The following is a 19456-nucleotide window of genomic DNA, read 5'->3' on the forward strand; positions in this document are numbered from 1 at the left end:
GGAAGGGAGAGGGTGGCAGTGGGAATGGGAGGGGAGGGATGGCAGTGGGGAAGGGAGAGGGTGGCAGTGGGAAAGGGAGGAGATGGTAGTGGGGAAGTGCGGAGATGGTAGTGGGGAAGGGAGAGATAGGACTGGGGAAGGGAGAGGGTGGCAGTGCGAAAGGTAGAGGGTAGCAGTGATGAGGGGAGAGATAGGAGTGGGGAAGGGAGAGGGTGGAAGTGGGGAAGGTAGAGGGTGGCAGTGCGGAAGGGAGAGATAGGAGATTGAAAGGGAGAGAACGGCAGTGGAGAAGGAAGGTACTGACAGTGGGGAAGGGAGGGGTTTGCTGTGAGAAATTGAGAGGGTGGGAATGAGGAAGGGAGGGGATGAAAGAGGGAAAGAGAGGGGATGGCAGTGTCTAAGGATGGGAATGCCCAAATGGAAGGGACACCTCGGTAATGGGAAGGGATGGGATGGTAGTGGGGAAGGGAGAGGGTGGCAGTGGGAAAGGTGGATGGTAGCAGTGAGGAAGGGAGGGGGTGGCAGTAGGGAAGGGTGGAATCTGAGTAAGGAAGGGAGAGGGTGGAAGTGGGAAAGGGAGGGGATGAAAGTGGGGAATTGAGGGGATAGGAGTTTGGAAGGGAGAGGGTGCCCAACGGGAAGGGAGAGGATGGCATTACGGAAGGGAAAAGGTAGGAGAGGGAAAGGGAGAGAACGGCAGTGGAGAAGGAAGGTACTGACAGTTTGGAAGAGAGGGTTTGAAGTGGGGAACGGACAGGGTGGGAATGAGGAAGGGAGGGGATGAAAGAGGGAAAGAGAGGGGATGGCAGTGTCAAAGGGTGGGAATGCCCAAATGGAAGGGACGCCTTGGTAATGGGAAGGGATGGGATGGTAGTGGGCAAGGGAGGGAAAGAAGTGGTGAAGGGAGAGGGTGGCAGTGGGAAATCTAGAGTTTAACAGTGAGGAAGGGAGGGTATGGTATTGGGGAAGGGAGAGGGTAGCAGTGAGGAAGGGGGGGTATGGTAGTGGGGAAGGGAAAAGATGGTAGTGGTGAAGCGATGAATAGGAGTGGGAAAGGTAGAGGGTAGCCGTGAATAAGGGAGAGATAGGATTGGGAAAGGGAGAGGGTGGCAGTGGGGAAGGTAGAGGTTGGCAGTGGTAAAGGGAGGGATAGGAGTGTGCAAGGGAGAGGGTGGCAGTGGGAAAGGTAGAGGGTGGCAGTGGGAATGGGAGGGGTGGGATGGCAGTGGGGAATGGAGAGGGTGGCAGTGGGAAAGGGAGGAGATGGTAGTGGGGAAGGGAGAGATAGGAGTGGGGAAGGGAGAGGGTGGCAGTGGGAAAGGTAGAGGGTAACAGTGATGAGGGGAGAGATAGGAGTGGGGAAGGGAGAGGGTGGCAGTGGGGAAGGGAGAGATTGGAGCGGGAGCGGGGAAGGGAGAGGGTGGCAGTGGGAAAGGTAGAGTGTAGCAGTGAGGAAGGGGGAGATAGGAGTGGGGAAGGGAAAGGGTGGCAGTGGGAAAGGTAGAGTGTAGCAGTGAGCAAGGGGGAGATAGGAGTGGGGAAGGGAGAGGGTGGCAGTGGGAAAGGTAGAGTGTAGCAGTGAGGAAGGGAGAGATAGGAGTGGGGAAGTGAAAGGGTGGCAGTGGGAAAGGTAGAGGGTGACACTGGGGAAGGGAGGGATAGGAGTTGGGAAGGGAGAGAGTGGCAGTGGGAAAGGTGGAGGGTAGCAGTGATGAGGGGAGAGATAGGAGTGGGAAAGGGAGAGGGTGGCAGTGGGGAATGGAGAGGGTGGGAATGAGGAAGGGAGGGGATGAAAGAGGGAAAGAGAGGAGGTGGCAGTGTCTAAGAATGGGAATGCCCAAATGGAGGGGACACCTTGGTACTGGAAAGAGATGATAGTGGGGAAGGAAGGGAAAGAAGTGGGGAAGGGAGAGGGTGGCAGTGGGAAAGGTAGAGGGTAGCAGTGAGGAAGGGAGGGTGTGGCAGTAGGGAAGGGTAGAATCTGAGTAAGCAAGGGAGAGGATGGCAGTGGGAAAGGGAGGGGATGAAAGTGGGGAATTGAGGGGATAGGAGATGGGAAGGGAGAGGGTGCCCAACGGGAAGGGAGAGGATGGCAGTGGGGAAGGGAAAAGGTAGGAGATTGAAAGGGAGAGAACGGCAGTGGAGACGGAAGGTACTGACAGTTTGGATGGGAGGGTTTGAAGTGGGGAACGGACAGGGTGGGAATGAGGAAGGGAGGGGATGAAAGAGGGAAAGAGAGGGGATGGCAGTGTCTAAGGGTGGGAATGCCCAAATGGAAGGGACGCCTTGGTAATGGGAAGGGATGGGATGGTAGTGGGCAAGGGAGGGAAAGGAGTGGTGAAGGGAGAGGGTGGCAGTGGGTAAGGTAGAGTTTAACAGTGAGGAAGGGAGGGTATGATATTGGGGAAGGGAGAGGGTGGCAGTGGGGAAGGGAAGGATAGGAGTGGGGAAGGGAGAGGGTGGCAGTGGGAAAGGTAGAGGGTAGCACTGAGGAAGGGAGGGTATAGTAGTGGGGAAGGGAAAAGATGGTAGTGGGGAAGCGATGAATAGGAGTGGGAAAGGTAGAGGGTAGCCGTGAGTAAGGGAGAGACAGGAATGGGAAAGGGAGAGGGTGGCAGTGGGGAAGGTAGAGGGTGGCAGTGGTAAAGGGAGGGATAGGAGTGGGGAAGGGAGAGGGTGGCAGTGGGAAAAGTAGAGGGTGGCAGTGGGAATGGGAGGGGTGGGATGGCAGTGTGGAAGGGAGAGGGTGGCAGTGGGAAACAGAGGAGATGGTAGTGGGAAAGTGCGGGGATGGCAGTGGGGAAGGGAGAGATAGGAGTGGGGAAGGGAGAGGGTGGCAGTGAGGAAGGGAGAGATAGGAGTGGGGAAGGGAGAGGGTGGAAGTGGGGAAGGTAGAGGGTGGCAGTGCGGAAGGGAGAGATAGGAGATTGAAAGGGAGAGAACGGCAGTGGAGAAGGAAGGTACTGACAGTGGGGAAGGGAGGGGTTTGCTGTGAGAAATTGAGAGGGTGGGAATGAGGAAGGGAGGGGATGAAAGAGGGAAAGAGAGGGGACGGCAGTGTCTAAGGATGGGAATGCCCAAATGGAAGGGACACCTCGGTAATGGGAAGGGATGGGATGGTAGTGGGGAAGGGAGAGGGTGGCAGTGGGAAAGGTGGATGGTAGCAGTGAGGAAGGGAGGGGGTGGCAGTAGGGAAGGGTGGAATCTGAGTGAGCAAGGGAGAGGGTGGCAGTGGGAAAGGGAGGGGATGAAAGTGAGGAATTGAGGGGATAGGAGTTTGGAAGGGAGAGGGTGCCCAACGGGAAGGGAGAGGATGGCATTACGGAAGGGAAAAGGTAGGAGAGGGAAAGGGAGAGAACGGCAGTGGAGAAGGAAGGTACTGACAGTTTGGAAGGGAGGGTTTGAAGTGGGGAACGGACAGGGTGGGAATGAGGAAGGGAGGGGATGAAAGAGGGAAAGAGAGGGGATGGCAGTGTCAAAGGGTGGGAATGCCCAAATGGAAGGGACGCCTTGGTAATGGGAAGGGATGGGATGGTGGTGGGCAAGGGAGGGAAAGAAGTGGTGAAGGGAGAGGGTGGCAGTGGGAAATCTAGAGTTGAACAGTGAGGAAGGGAGGGTATGGTATTGGGGAAGGGAGAGGGTGGCAGTGGGAAAGGTACAGGGTAGCAGTGAGGAAGGGGGGGTATGGTAGTGGGGAAGGGAAAAGATGGTTGTGGTGAAGCGATGAATAGGAGTGGGAAAGGTAGAGGGTAGCCGTGAATAAGGGAGAGATAGGAATGGGAAAGGGAGAGGGTGGCAGTGGGGAAGGTAGAGGTTGGCAGTGGTAAAGGGAGGGATAGGAGTGTGCAAGGGAGAGGGTGGCAGTGGGAAAGGTAGAGGGTGGCAGTGGGAATGGGAGGGGAGGGATGGCAGTGGGGAATGGAGAGGGTGGCAGTGGGAAAGGGAGGAGATGGTAGTGGGGAAGGGAGAGATAGGAGCGGGGAAGGGAGAGGGTGGCAGAGGGAAAGGTAGAGGGTAACAGTGATGAGGGGAGAGATAGGAGTGGGGAAGGGAGAGGGTGGCAGTGGGGAAGGGAGAGATTGGAGCGAGAGCGGGGAAGGGAGAGGGTGGCAGTGGGAAAGGTAGAGGGTGGCAGTGGGAATGGGAGGGGAGGGATGGCAGTGGGGAATGGAGAGGGTGGCAGTGGGAAAGGGAGGAGATGGTAGTGGGGAAGGGAGAGATAGGAGCGGGGAAGGGAGAGGGTGGCAGAGGGAAAGGTAGAGGGTAACAGTGATGAGGGGAGAGATAGGAGTGGGGAAGGGAGAGGGTGGCAGTGGGGAAGGGAGAGATTGGAGCGAGAGCGGGGAAGGGAGAGGGTGGCAGTGGGAAAGGTAGAGTGTAGCAGTGAGGAAGGGGGAGATAGGAGTGGGGAAGGGAAAGGGTGGCAGTGGGAAAGGTAGAGAGTAGCAGTGAGCAAGGGGGAGATAGGAGTGGGGAAGGGAGAGGGTGGCAGTGGGAAAGGTAGAGTGTAGCAGTGAGGAAGGGAGAGATAGGAGTGGGGAAGGGAAAGGGTGGCAGTGGGGAAGGTAGAGGTTGGCAGTGGTAAAGGGAGGGATAGGAGTGTGGAAGGGAGAGGGTGGCAGTGGGAAAGGTAGAGGGTGACACTGGGGAAGGGAGGGATAGGAGTGGGAAAGGGAGAGGGTGGCAGTGGGGAAGGTAGAGGTTGGCAGTGGTAAAGGGAGGGATAGGAGTGTGGAAGGGAGAGGGTGGCAGTGGGAAAGGTAGAGGGTGACACTGGGGAAGGGAGGGATAGGAGTTGGGAAGGGAGAGAGTGGCAGTGGGAAAGGTGGAGGGTAGCAGTGATGAGGGGAGAGATAGGAGTGGGAAAGGGAGAGGGTGGCAGTGGGGAATGGAGAGGGTGGGAATGAGGAAGGGAGGGGATGAAAGAGGGAAAGAGAGGAGGTGGCAGTGTCTAAGAATGGGAATGCCCAAATGGAGGGGACACCTTGGTACTGGAAAGAGATGATAGTGGGGAAGGAAGGGAAAGAAGTGGGGAAGGGAGAGGGTGGCAGTGGGAAAGGTAGAGGGTAGCAGTGAGGAAGGGAGGGTGTGGCAGTAGGGAAGGGTAGAATCTGAGTAAGCAAGGGAGAGGATGGCAGTGGGAAAGGGAGGGGATGAAAGTGGGGAATTGAGGGGATAGGAGATGGGAAGGGAGAGGGTGCCCAACGGGAAGGGAGAGGATGGCAGTGGGGAAGGGAAAAGGTAGGAGATTGAAAGGGAGAGAACGGCAGTGGAGACGGAAGGTACTGACAGTTTGGATGGGAGGGTTTGAAGTGGGGAACGGACAGGGTGGGAATGAGGAAGGGAGGGGATGAAAGAGGGAAAGAGAGGGGATGGCAGTGTCTAAGGGTGGGAATGCCCAAATGGAAGGGACGCCTTGGTAATGGGAAGGGATGGGATGGTAGTGGGCAAGGGAGGGAAAGGAGTGGTGAAGGGAGAGGGTGGCAGTGGGTAAGGTAGAGTTTAACAGTGAGGAAGGGAGGGTATGATATTGGGGAAGGGAGAGGGTGGCAGTGGGGAAGGGAAGGATAGGAGTGGGGAAGGGAGAGGGTGGCAGTGGGAAAGGTAGAGGGTAGCACTGAGGAAGGGAGGGTATAGTAGTGGGGAAGGGAAAAGATGGTAGTGGGGAAGCGATGAATAGGAGTGGGAAAGGTAGAGGGTAGCCGTGAGTAAGGGAGAGACAGGAATGGGAAAGGGAGAGGGTGGCAGTGGGGAAGGTAGAGGGTGGCAGTGGTAAAGGGAGGGATAGGAGTGGGGAAGGGAGAGGGTGGCAGTGGGAAAAGTAGAGGGTGGCAGTGGGAATGGGAGGGGTGGGATGGCAGTGGGGAAGGGAGAGGGTGGCAGTGGGAAACAGAGGAGATGGTAGTGGGAAAGTGCGGGGATGGCAGTGGGGAAGGGAGAGATAGGAGTGGGGAAGGGAGAGGGTGGCAGTGAGGAAGGGAGAGATAGGAGTGGGGAAGGGAGAGGGTGGAAGTGGGGAAGGTAGAGGGTGGCAGTGCGGAAGGGAGAGATAGGAGATTGAAAGGGAGAGAACGGCAGTGGAGAAGGAAGGTACTGACAGTGGGGAAGGGAGGGGTTTGCTGTGAGAAATTGAGAGGGTGGGAATGAGGAAGGGAGGGGATGAAAGAGGGAAAGAGAGGGGACGGCAGTGTCTAAGGATGGGAATGCCCAAATGGAAGGGACACCTCGGTAATGGGAAGGGATGGGATGGTAGTGGGGAAGGGAGAGGGTGGCAGTGGGAAAGGTGGATGGTAGCAGTGAGGAAGGGAGGGGGTGGCAGTAGGGAAGGGTGGAATCTGAGTGAGCAAGGGAGAGGGTGGCAGTGGGAAAGGGAGGGGATGAAAGTGGGGAATTGAGGGGATAGGAGTTTGGAAGGGAGAGGGTGCCCAACGGGAAGGGAGAGGATGGCATTACGGAAGGGAAAAGGTAGGAGAGGGAAAGGGAGAGAACGGCAGTGGAGAAGGAAGGTACTGACAGTTTGGAAGGGAGGGTTTGAAGTGGGGAACGGACAGGGTGGGAATGAGGAAGGGAGGGGATGAAAGAGTGAAAGAGAGGGGATGGCAGTGTCAAAGGGTGGGAATGCCCAAATGGAAGGGACGCCTTGGTAATGGGAAGGGATGGGATGGTGGTGGGCAAGGGAGGGAAAGAAGTGGTGAAGGGAGAGGGTGGCAGTGGGAAATCTAGAGTTGAACAGTGAGGAAGGGAGGGTATGGTATTGGGGAAGGGAGAGGGTGGCAGTGGGAAAGGTACAGGGTAGCAGTGAGGAAGGGGGGGTATGGTAGTGGGGAAGGGAAAAGATGGTTGTGGTGAAGCGATGAATAGGAGTGGGAAAGGTAGAGGGTAGCCGTGAATAAGGGAGAGATAGGAATGGGAAAGGGAGAGGGTGGCAGTGGGGAAGGTAGAGGTTGGCAGTGGTAAAGGGAGGGATAGGAGTGTGCAAGGGAGAGGGTGGCAGTGGGAAAGGTAGAGGGTGGCAGTGGGAATGGGAGGGGAGGGATGGCAGTGGGGAATGGAGAGGGTGGCAGTGGGAAAGGGAGGAGATGGTAGTGGGGAAGGGAGAGATAGGAGCGGGGAAGGGAGAGGGTGGCAGAGGGAAAGGTAGAGGGTAACAGTGATGAGGGGAGAGATAGGAGTGGGGAAGGGAGAGGGTGGCAGTGGGGAAGGGAGAGATTGGAGCGAGAGCGGGGAAGGGAGAGGGTGGCAGTGGGAAAGGTAGAGTGTAGCAGTGAGGAAGGGGGAGATAGGAGTGGGGAAGGGAAAGGGTGGCAGTGGGAAAGGTAGAGAGTAGCAGTGAGCAAGGGGGAGATAGGAGTGGGGAAGGGAGAGGGTGGCAGTGGGAAAGGTAGAGTGTAGCAGTGAGGAAGGGAGAGATAGGAGTGGGGAAGGGAAAGGGTGGCAGTGGGAAAGGTAGAGGGTGACACTGGGGAAGGGAGGGATAGGAGTGGGAAAGGGAGAGGGTGGCAGTGGGGAAGGTAGAGGTTGGCAGTGGTAAAGGGAGGGATAGGAGTGTGGAAGGGAGAGGGTGGCAGTGGGAAAGGTAGAGTGTAGCAGTGAGGAAGGGGGAGATATGAGCGGGGAAGGGAGAGGGTGGCAGTGGGAAAGGTAGAGGGTAACAGTGATGAGGGGAGAGATAGAAGTGGGGAAGGGAGAGGGTGGCAGTGGGAAAGGTAGAGTGTAGCAGTGAGGAAGGGGGAGATATGAGCGGGGAAGGGAGAGGGTGGCAGTGGTAAAGGGAGGGATAGGAGTGTGGAAGGGAGAGGGTGGCAGTGGGAAAGGTAGAGTGTAGCAGTGAGGAAGGGGGAGATATGAGCGGGGAAGGGAGAGGGTGGCAGTGGGAAAGGTAGAGGGTAACAGTGATGAGGGGAGAGATAGAAGTGGGGAAGGGAGAGGGTGGCAGTGGGGAAGGGAGAGATTGGAGCGGGAGCGGGGAAGGGAGAGGGTGGCAGTGGGAAAGGTAGAGTGTAGCAGTGAGGAAGGGGGAGATAGGAGTGGGGAAGGGAAAGGGTGGCAGTGGGAAAGGTAGAGTGTAGCAGTGAGCAAGGGGGAGATAGGAGTGGGGAAGGGAGAGGGTGGCAGTGGGAAAGGTAGAGTGTAGCAGTGAGGAAGGGAGAGATAGGAGTGGGGAAGGGAAAGGGTGGCAGTGGGAAAGGTAGAGGGTGACACTGGGGAAGGGAGGGATAGGAGTGGGGAAGGGAGAGAGTGGCAGTGGGAAAGGTGGAAGGTAGCAGTGATGAGGGGAGAGATAGGAGTGGGAAAGGGAGAGGGTGGCAGTGGGGAATGGAGAGGGTGGGAATGAGGAAGGGAGGGGATGAAAGAGGGAAAGAGAGGGGGTGGCAGTGTCTAAGAATGGGAATGCCCAAATGGAGGGGACACCTTGGTACTGGAAAGAGATGATAGTGGGGAAGGAAGGGAAAGAAGTGGGGAAGGGAGAGGGTGGCAGTGGGAAAGGTAGAGGGTAGCAGTGAGGAAGGGAGGGTGTGGCAGTAGGGAAGGGTGGAATCTGAGTAAGCAAGGGAGAGGATGGCAGTTTGAAAGGGAGGGGATGAAAGTGGGGAATTGAGGGGATAGGAGATGGGAAGGGAGAGGGTGCCCAACGGGAAGGGAGAGGATGGCAGTGGGGAAGGGAAAAGGTAGGAGAGGGAAAGGGAGAGAACGGCAGTGGAGACGGAAGGTACTGACAGTTTGGAAGGGAGGGTTTGGAACGGAACGGAGAGGGTGGGAATGAGGAAGGGAGGGGATGAAAGAGGGAAAGAGAGGGGATGGCAGTGTCTAAGGGTGGGAATGCCCAAATGGAAGGGACGCCTTGGTAATGGGAAGGGATGGGATGGTAGTGGGCAAGGGAGGGAAAGGAGTGGTGAAGGGAGAGGGTGGCAGTGGGTAAGGTAGAGTTTAACAGTGAGGAAGGGAGGGTATGATATTGGGGAAGGGAGAGGGTGGCAGTGGGGAAGGGAAGGATAGGAGTGGGGAAGGGAGAGGGTGGCAGTGGGAAAGGTAGAGGGTAGCAGTGAGGAAGGGAGGGTATGGTAGTGGGGAAGGGAAAAGATGGTAGTGGGGAAGCGATGAATAGGAGTGGGAAAGGTAGAGGGTAGCCGTGAGTAAGGGAGAGACAGGAATGGGAAAGGGAGAGGGTGGCAGTGGGGAAGGTAGAGGGTGGCAGTGGTAAAGGGAGGGATAGGAGTGGGGAAGGGAGAGGGTGGCAGTGGGAAAGGTAGAGGGTGGCAGTGGGAATGGGAGGGGAGGGATGGCAGTGGGGAAGGGAGAGGGTGGCAGTGGGAAAGAGAGGAGATGGTAGTGGGAAAGTGCGGGGATGGCAGTGGGGAAGGGAGAGATAGGAGTGGGGAAGGGAGAGGGTGGCAGTGGGAAAGGTAGAGGGTAGCAGTGATGAGGGAAGAGATAGGAGTGGGGATTGGAGAGGGTGGCAGTGGCGAAGGTAGAGGGTGACAGTGGGGAAGGGAGAGAGAGGTGACTGAAAGGGAGAGAACGGCAGTGGAGAAGGAAGGTACTGACAGTAGGGAAGGGAGGGGTTTGCTGTGAGGAATGGAGAGGGTGGGAATGAGGAAGGGCGGGGATGAAAGAGGGAAAGAGAGGGGATGGCAGTGTCTAAGGATGGGAATGCCCAAATGGAAGGGACACATTGGTACTGGGAAGGGATGATAGTGGGGAAGGAAGGGAAAGGAGTGCGGAAGGGAGAGGGTGGCAGTGGGAAAGGTGGAGGGTAGCAGTGAGGAAGGGAGGGTGTGGCAGTAGGGAAGGGTGGAGTCTGAGTAAGCAAGGGAGAGGGTGGTAGTGGGAAATGGAGGGGATGAAAGTGGGGAATTGAGGGGATAGGAGTTGGGAAGGGAGAGGGTGCCCAACGGGAAGGGAGAGGATGGCAGTGCGGAAGGGAAAAGGTAGGAGAGGGAAAGGGAGAGAACGGCAGTGGAGAAGGAAGGTACTGACAGTTTGGAAGGGAGGGGTTTGAAGTGGGGAACGGAGAGGGTGGAAATGAGAAAGGGAGCGGATAAAAGAGGGAAAGAGAGGGGATGGCAGTGTCTATGGGTGGGAATGCCCAAATGGAAGGGACGCCTTGGAAATGGGAAGGGATGGGATGGTAGTGGGCAAGGCTTGGAAAGGAGTGGGGAAGGGAGAGGGTGGCAGTGGGAAAGGTAGAGTTTAACAGTGAGGAAGGGAGGGTATGGTATTGGGGAAGGGAGAGGGTGGCAGTGAGGAAGGGAACGATAGGACTGGGAAAGAGAGAGGGTGGCAGTGGGAAAGGTAGAGGGTAGCAGTGAGGAAGGGAGGGTATGGTAGTGGGGAAGGGAAAAGATGGTAGTGGGGAAGCGATGAACAGGAGTGGGAAAGGTAGAGTGTAGCCGTGAGTAAGGGAGAGATAGGAATGGGAAAGGGAGAGGGTGGCATTGGGGAAGGTAGAGGGTGGCAGTGGGAAAAGTAGAGGGTGGCAGTGGGAATGGGAGGGGAGGGATGGCAGTGGGGAAGGGAGGAGATGGTAGTGGGAAAGTGCGGGGATGGCAGTGGGGAAGGGAGAGATAGGAGTGGAGAAGGGAGAGGGTGACAGTGGTGAAGGGACAGGGTGGCAGTGGGAAAGAAAGAGGGTCGAAGTGGAAAAGGGAGAGTGAATGGAGACAGTGGTAGTGGGGAAGGGAGGCAATGGCAGTGGAAAGAGGGTCGTAGTGGAAAAGGGAGAGTGAATGCCGACAGTGGTAGTGGGAAAGGGAGGCAATGGCAGTGGAGAAGGGAGATGATGGCAGAGGGAAAGAGAGACGGTTGTAGTGGGGAAGGGAGACAGTGGCAGTGGAGAAGGGAGAGGGTGTCACTGGGAAAGATAGGGGGTGGTGGTGGAGAATGGAGAAAGTGGCAGTGGAGAAGGGAGAGGATGGCAGTGGAGAAGGGAGAGGGTGACAGTGGTGAAGGGACAGGGTGGCAGTGGGAAAGAAAGAGGGTCGTAGTGGAAAAGGGAGAGTGAATGGAGACAGTGGTAGTGGGGAAGGGAGGCAATGACAGTGCAAAGAGGGTCGTAGTGGAAAAGGGAGAGTGAATGGCGACAGTGGTAGTGGGAAAGGGAGGCAATGGCAGTGGAGCCGGGAGAGTGTGGCAGTGGGGAAGGGAGATTCGAGGGTGGCAGTGGGGAAGAGAGAGGGTGGCAGTGGACAGTGGGAAAGGAAGATGGTGGCAGTGGTCAAGGGATAGGATGGCAGTGGAGAAGGGAGATGATGGCAGAGGGAAAGATAGAGGGTTGTAGTGGGGAAGGGAGACAGTGGCAGTGGGGAAGGGAGAGGTTGGAGTGGGCAAGCGAGAGGATGGCAGTGGTGAAGGGAGAGGGTGGCAGTGGGCAAGGTAGAGGATGGCAGTGGAGAATTGAGAGGGTGGCAGTGGGGAAGAAAGACGGTGGCAATGGAGAAGGGAGAGGATAGCTGAGGAAAACGGAGAGGATGGCAGTGGGCAAGCGAGAGGATGGCAGTGGAGAAGGGAGAGGGTGTCACTGGGAAAGATAGGGGGTGGTGGTGGAGAATGGAGAAAGTGGCAGTGGAGAAGGGAGAGGATGGCAGTGGAGAAGGGAGAGGGTGACAGTGGTGAAGGGACAGGGTGGCAGTGGGAAAGAAAGAGGGTCGTAGTGGAAAAGGGAGAGTGAATGGAGACAGTGGTAGTGGGGAAGGGAGGCAATGACAGTGCAAAGAGGGTCGTAGTGGAAAAGGGAGAGTGAATGCCGACAGTGGTAGTGGGAAAGGGAGGCAATGGCAGTGGAGCCGGGAGAGTGTGGCAGTGTTGAAGGGAGATTCGAGGGTGGCAGTGGGGAAGAGAGAGGGTGGCAGTGGACAGTGGGAAAGGAAGATGGTGGCAGTGGTCAAGGGATAGGATGGCAGTGGAGAAGGGAGATGATGGCAGAGGGAAAGATAGAGGGTTGTAGTGGGGAAGGGAGACAGTGGCAGTGGGGAAGGGAGAGGTTGGAGTGGGCAAGCGAGAGGATGGCAGTGGAGAAGGGAGAGGGTGGCAGTGGGCAAGGTAGAGGATGGCAGTGGAGAATTGAGAGGGTGGCAGTGGGGAAGAAAGACGGTGGCAATGGAGAAGGGAGAGGATAGCTGAGGAAAACGGAGAAGGTAGCTGAGGAGAATGGAGAGGATGGCAGTGGGCAAGCGAGAGGATGGCAGTGGAGAAGGGAGAGGGTGGCAGTGGGCAAGGTAGAGTATGGCAGTGGTGACTTGAGAGGGTGGCAGTGGGGAAGAAAGACGGTGGCAATGGAGAAGGGAGAGGATAGCTGAGGAGAACGGAGAGGATGGCAGTGGGCAAGCGAGAGGATGGCAGTGGAGAAGGGAGAGGGTGGCAGTGGGGAAGAAAGAGGGTGAGAGTGGTGAAGGGACAGGGTGGCAGCGGGAAAGAATGAGGGTCGTATTGGAAAAAGGAGAGTGAATGGAGACAGTGGCAGTGGGGAAGGGAGATTCGAGTTTGGCAGTGGGGAAGAGAGAGGGTGGCAGTGGGCAGTGGGAACGAAGATGGTGGCAGTGGTGAAGGGATAGGATGGCAGTGGAGAAGGGAGATGATGGGAGAGTGAAAGATAGAGGGTTGTAGTGGGAAAGGGAGAAAGTGGCAGTGGGGAAGGGAGAGGATGGCAGTGGAGAGGGTAGAGGGTGGCAGTAGGAAAGAAAGAGTGTGGCAGTGGGGAAGAAAGAGGGTGACAGTGGTGAAGGGACAGGGTGGCAGTGGGAAAGAAAGAGGGTCGTAGTGGAAAAGGGAGAGTGAATGGAGACAGTGGTAGTGGGGAAGGGAGGCAATGGCAGTGCAAAGAGGGTCGTAGTGGAAAAGGGAGAGTGAATGGCGACAGTGGTAGTGGGAAAGGGGGGCAATGGTAGTGGAGACGGGAGAGTGTGGCAGTGGGGAAGGGAGATTCGAGGATGGCAGTGGGGAAGAGAGAGGGTGGCAGTGGGCAGTGGGAAAGGAAGATGGTGGCAGTGGTCAAGGGATAGGATGGCAGTGGAGAAGGGAGATGATGGGAGAGTGAAAGATAGAGGGTTGTAGTGGGAAAGGGAGAAAGTGGCAGTGGGGAAGGGAGAGGATGGCAGTGGAGAGGGTAGAGGGTGGCAGTAGGAAAGAAAGAGTGTGGCAGTGGGGAAGAAAGAGGGTGACAGTGGTAAAGGGACAGGGTGGCAGTGGGAAAGAAAGAGGGTCGTAGTGGAAAAGGGAGAGTGAATGGCGACAGTGGTAGTAGGAAAGGGAGGCAATGGCAGTGGAGACGGGAGAGTGTGGCAGTGGGGAAGAGAGAGGGTGGCAGTGGGCAGTGGGAAAGGAAGATGGTGGCAGTGGTCAAGTTATAGGATGGCAGTGGAGAAGGGAGGCGATGGCAGAGGGAAAGATAGAGGGCTGCAGTGGCGAAGGGAGAGGTGGTAGTGGGGAAGGGAGAGGTTAGAGTGGGCAAGCGAGAGGATGGCAGTGGAGAATTGAGAGGGTGGCAGTGGGCAAGGTAGAGGATGGCAGTGGAGAATTGAGAGGGTGGTAGTGGGGAAGAAAGACGGTGGCAATGGAGAAGGGAGAGGATAGCTGAGGAGAACGGAGAGGATGGCAGTGGGCAAGCGAGAGGATGGCAGTGGAGAAGGGAGAGGGTGTCACTGGGAAAGATAGGGGGTGGTGGTGGAGAATGGAGAAAGTGGCAGTGGGGAAGGGAGAGGATGGCAATGGAGAAGGGAGAGGGTGACAGTGGTGAAGGGACAGGGTGGCAGTGGGAAAGAAAGAGGGTCGTAGTGGAAAAGGGAGAGTGAATGGAGACAGTGGTAGTGGGGAAGGGAGGCAATGGCAGTGCAAAGAGGGTCGTAGTGGAAAAGGGAGAGTGAATGGCGACAGTGGTAGTGGGAAAGGGGGGCAATGGTAGTGGAGACGGGAGAGTGTGGCAGTGGGGAAGGGAGATTCGAGGATGGAAGTGGGGAAGAGAGAGGGTGACAGTGGGCAGTGGGAAAGGAAGATGGTGGCAGTGGTCAAGGGATAGGATGGCAGTGGAGAAGGGAGATGATGGTAGAGGGAAAGATAGAGGGTTGTAGTGGGGAAGGGAGACAGTGGCAGTGGGGAAGGGAGAGGTTAGAGTGGGCAAGCGAGAGGATGGCAGTGGAGAAGGGAGAGGGTGGCAGTGGGCAAGGTAGAGGATGGCAGTGGAGAACTGAGAGGGTGGCAGTGGGGAAGAAAGACGGTGGCAATGGAGAAGGGAGAGGATAGCTGAGGAAAACGTAGAGGGTAGCTGAGGAGAATAGAGAGGATGGCAGTGGGCAAGCGAGAGGATAGCAGTGGAGAAGGGAGAGGGTGGCAGTGGGCAAGGTAGAGGATGGCAGTGGAGAATTGAGAGGGTGGCAGTGGGGAAGAAAGACGGTGGAAATGGAGAAGGGAGAGGATAGCTGAGGAGAACGGAGAGGATGGCAGTGGGCAAGCGAGAGGATGGCAGTGGAGAAGAAAGAGGGTGACAGTGGTGAAGGGACAGGGTGGCAGTGGGAAAGAAAGAGGGTCGTAGTGGAAAAAGGAGAGTGAATGGAGACAGTGGCAGTTGGGAAGGGAGATTCGAGGGTGGCAGTGGGGAAGAGAGAGGGTGGCAGTGGGCAGTGGGAAAGGAAGATGGTGGCAGTGGTCAAGGGATAGGATGGCAGTGGAGAAGGGAGAGGATGGCAGAGTGAAAGGTAGAGGGCTGTAGTGGGAAAGGGAGAAAGTGGCAGTGGGGAAGGGAGAGGATGGCAGTGGAGAGGGTAGAGGGTGGCAGTAGGAAAGAAAGAGTGTGGCAGTGGGGAAGAAAGAGGGTGACAGTGGTGAAGGGACAGGGTGGCAGTGGGAAAGAAAGAGGGTCGTAGTGGAAAAGGGAGAGTGAATGGCGACAGTGGTAGTAGGAAAGGGAGGCAATGGCAGTGGAGACGGGAGAGGGTGGCAGTGGGGAAGAAAGAGGGTGGCAGTGGGCAGTGGGAAAGGAAGATGGTGGCAGTGGTCAAGTTATAGGATGGCAGTGGAGAAGGGAGACGATGGCAGAGGGAAAGATAGAGGGCTGCAGTGGGGATGGGAGAGGTTAGAGTGGGCAAGCGAGAGGATGGCAGTGGAGAATTGAGAGGGTGGCAGTGGGCAAGGTAGAGGATGGCAGTGGAGAATTGAGAGGGTGGCAGTGGGGAAGAAAGACGGTGGCAATGGAGAAGGGAGAGGATAGCTGAGGAGAACGGAGAGGATGGCAGTGGGCAAGCGAGAGGATGGCAGTGGAGAAGGGAGAGGGTGTCACTGGGAAAGATAGGGGGTGGTGGTGGAGAATGGAGAAAGTGGCAGTGGGGAAGGGAGAGGATGGCAATGGAGAAGGGAGAGGGTGACAGTGGTGAAGGGACAGGGTGGCAGTGGGAAAGAAAGAGGGTCGTAGTGGAAAAGGGAGAGTGAATGGAGACAGTGGTAGTGGGGAAGGGGGGCAATGGCAGTGGAGACGGGAGAGTGCGTCAGTGGGGAAGGGAGATTCGAGGATGGAAGTGGGGAAGAGAGAGGGTGGCAGTGGGCAGTGGGAAAGGAAGATGGTGGCAGTGGTCAAGGGATAGGATGGCAGTGGAGAAGGGAGATGATGGTAGAGGGAAAGATAGAGGGTTGTAGTGGGGAAGGGAGACAGTGGCAGTGGGGAAGGGAGAGGTTGGAGTGGGCAAGCGAGAGGATGGCAGTGGAGAAGGGAGAGGGTGGCAGTGGGCAAGGTAGAGGATGGCAGTGGAGAATTGAGAGGGTGGCAGTGGGGAAGAAAGACGGTGGCAATGGAGAAGGGAGAGGATGGCTGAGGAGAATGGAGAGGATGGCAGTGGGCAAGCGAGAGGATGGCAGTGGAGAAGGGAGAGGGTGTCACTGGGAAAGATAGGGGGTGGTGGTGGAGAGTGGAGAAAGTGACAGTGGTGAAGGGACAGGGTGGCAGTGGGAAAGAAAGAGGGTCGTAGTGGAAAAGGGAGAGTGAATGGAGACAGTGGTAGTGGGGAAGGGAGGCAATGGCAGTGCAAAGAGGGTCGTAGTGGAAAAGGGAGAGTGAATGGCGACAGTGGTAGTGGGAAAGGGAGGCAGTGGGAGTGGAGACAGGAGAGTGTGGCAGTGGGGAAGGGAGATTCGAGGTTGGCAGTGGGGAAGAGAGAGGGTGGCAGTGGGCAGTGGGAAAGGAAGATGGTGGCAGTGGTCATGGGATAGGATGGCAGTGGAGAAGGGAGATGATGGCAGAGGGAAGGATAGAGGGTTGTAGTGGGGAAGGGAGACAGTGGCAGTGGGGAAGGGGGATGTTAGAGTGGGCAAGCGAGAGGATGGCAGTGGAGAATTGAGAGGGTGGCAGTGGGGAAGAAAGACGGTGGCAATGGAGAAGGGAGAGGATAGCTGAAGAGAACGGAGAGGATGGCAGTGGGCAAGCGAGAGGATGGCAGTGGAGAAGGGAGAGGGTGTCACTGGGAAAGATAGGGGGTGGTGGTGGAGAATGGAGAAAGTGGAAGTGGGGAAGGGAGGGGATGGCAGTGGAGAAGGGAGAGGGTGGCAGTGGGAAAGAAAGAGTGTGGCAGTTGAGAAGAAAGAGGGCGACAGTGGTGAAGGGACAGGGTGGCAGTGGGAAAGAAAGAGGGTCGTATTGGAAAAATGAGAGTGAATGGAGACAGTGGCAGTGTTGAAGGGAGATTCGAGGGTGGCAGTGGGGAAGAGAGAGGGTGGCAGTGGGCAGTGGGAAAGGAAGATGGTGGCAGTGGTCAAGGGATAGGATGGCAGTGGAGAAGGGAGATGATGGCAGAGGGAAAGATAGAGGGTTGTAGTGGGGAAGGGAGACAGTGGCAGTGGGGAAGGGAGAGGTTGGAGTGGGCAAGCGAGAGGATGGCAGTGGAGAAGGGAGAGTTTGGCAGTGGGAAGGTAGAGGATGGCAGTGGAGAATTGAGAGGGTGGCAGTGGGGAAGAAAGACGGTGGCAATGGAGAAGGGAGAGGATAGCTGAGGAGAACGGAGAGGATGGCAGTGGACAAGCGAGAGGATGGCAGTGGAGAAGGGAGAGGGTGTCACTGGGAAAGATAGGGGGTGGTGGTGGAGAATGGAGAAAGTGGCAGTGGGGAAGGGAGAGAATGGCAGTGGAGAAGGGAGAGGGTGACAGTGGTGAAGGGACAGGGTGGCAGTGGGAGAGAAAAAAGGGTGGTAGTGGAAAAGGGAGAGTGATTGGAGACAGTGGTAGTGGGGAAGGGAGGCAATGGCAGTGACAAGAGGGTCGTAGTGGAAAAGGGAGAGTGAATGGCGACAGTGGTAGTGGGAAAGGGAGGCAATGGCAGTGGAAACGGGAGAGTGTGGCAGTGGGGAAGGGAGATTCGAGGGTGGCAGTGGGGAAGAGAGAGGGTGGCAGTGGAGAAGGGAGATGATGGTAGAGGGAAAGATAGAGGGTTGTGGTGGGGAAGGGAGACAGTGGCAGTGGGGAAGGGAGGGGTTAGAGTGGGCAAGCGAGAGGATGGCAGTGGAGAAGGGAGAGGGTGGCAGTGGGCAAGGTAGAGGATGGCTGTGGAGAATTGAGAGGGTGGCAGTGGGGAAGAAAGACGGTGGCAATGGAGAAGGGAGAGGATAGCTGAGGAAAACGGAGAAGGTAGCTGAGGAGAATGGAGAGGATGGCAGTGGGCAAGCGAGAGGATGGCAGTGGAGAAGGGAGAGGGTGGCAGTGGGCAAGGTAGAGTATGGCAGTGGAGAATTGAGAAGGTGGCAGTGGGGAAGAAAGACGGTGGCAATGGAGAAGGGAGAGGATAGCTGAGGAAAACGGAGAGGGTAGCTGAGGAGAATGGAGAGGATGGCAGTGGTCAAGGGATAGGATGGCAGTGGAGAAGGGAGATGATGGGAGAGTGAAAGATAGAGGGTTGTAGTGGGAAAGGGAGAAAGTGGCAGTGGGGAAGGGAGAGGATGGCAGTGGAGAGGGTAGAGGGTGGCAGTAGGAAAGAAAGAGTGTGGCAGTGGGGAAGAAAGAGGGTGACAGTGGTGAAGGGACAGGGTGGCAGTGGGAAAGAAAGAGGGTCGTAGTGGAAAAGGGAGAGTGAATGGAGACAGTGGTAGTGGGGAAGGGAGGCAATGGCAGTGCAAAGAGGGTCGTAGTGGAAAAGGGAGAGTGAATGGCGACAGTGGTAGTGGGAAAGGGGGGCAATGGTAGTGGAGACGGGAGAGTGTGGCAGTGGGGAAGGGAGATTCGAGGATGGCAGTGGGGAAGAGAGAGGGTGGCAGTGGGCAGTGGGAAAGGAAGATGGTGGCAGTGGTCAAGGGATAGGATGGCAGTGGAGAACGGAGATGATGGTAGAGGGAAAGATAGAGGGTTGTAGTGGGGAAGGGAGACAGTGGCAGTGGGGAAGGGAGAGGTTAGAGTGGGCAAGAGAGAGGATGGCAGTGGAGAAGGGAGAGGGTGGCAGTGGGCAAGGTAGAGGATGGCAGTGGAGAATTGAGAAGGTGGCAGTGGGGAAGAAAGACGGTGGCAATGGAGAAGGGAGAGGATAGCTGAGGAAAACGGAGAGGGTAGCTGAGGAGAATGGAGAGGATGGCAGTGGGCAAGCGAGAGGATAGCAGTGGAGAAGGGAGAGGGTGGCAGTGGGCAAGGTAGAGGATGGCAGTGGAGAATTGAGAGGGTGGCAGTGGGGAAGAAAGACATTGGAAATGGAGAAGGGAGAGGATAGCTGAGGAGAACGGAGAGGATGGCAGTGGGCAAGCGAGAGGATGGCAGTGGAGAAGGGAGAGGGTGGCAGTGGGGAAGAAAGAGGGTGACAGTGGTGAAGGGACAGCGTGGCAGTGGGAAAGAAAGAGGGTCGTAGTGGAAAAAGGAGAGTGAATGGAGACAGTGGCAGTTGGGAAGGGAGATTCGAGGGTGGCAGTGGGGAAGAGAGAGGGTGGCAGTGGGCAGTGGGAAAGGAAGATGGTGGCAGTGGTCAAGGGATAGGATGGCAGTGGAGAAGGGAGATGATGGCAGAGTGAAAGATAGAGGGTTGTAGTGGGAAAGGGAGAAAGTGGCAGTGGGGAAGGGAGAGGATGGCAGTGGAGAGGGTAGAGGGTGGCAGTAGGAAAGAAAGAGTGTGGCAGTGGGGAAGAAAGAGGGTGACAGTGGTGAAGGGACAGGGTGGCAGTGGGAAAGAAAGAGGGTCGTAGTGGAAAAGGGAGAGTGAATGGCGACAGTGGTAGTAGGAAAGGGAGGCAATGGCAGTGGAGACGGAAGAGTGTGGCAGTGGGGAAGAAAGAGGGTGGTAGTGGGCAGTGGGAAAGGAAGATGGTGGCAGTGGTCAAGTTATAGGATGGCAGTGGAGAAGGGAGACGATGGCAGAGGGAAAGATAGAGGGCTGCAGTGGCGAAGGGAGAGGTGGTAGTGGGGAAGGGAGAGGTTAGAGTGGGCAAGCGAGAGGATGGCAGTGGAGAATTGAGAGGGTGGCAGTGGGCAAGGTAGAGGATGGCAGTGGAGAATTGAGAGGGTGGCAGTG

The 19456-nt window shown here is 56.9% G+C and overlaps 1 pseudogene; it reads right to left on the reverse strand.

The window, feature by feature from the left end:
* Window positions 1-14000: 14000 nt before the first annotated feature.
* LOC137265057 (uncharacterized) lies at window positions 14001-15597 on the reverse strand (annotated as a pseudogene).
* Between the last annotated feature and the right edge of the window lie 3859 nt (window positions 15598-19456).

The sequence above is a fragment of the Haliotis asinina genome, chromosome 15, assembly GCF_037392515.1.
Source record: "Haliotis asinina isolate JCU_RB_2024 chromosome 15, JCU_Hal_asi_v2, whole genome shotgun sequence".
Taxonomy (NCBI): Eukaryota; Metazoa; Mollusca; class Gastropoda; order Lepetellida; family Haliotidae; genus Haliotis; species Haliotis asinina.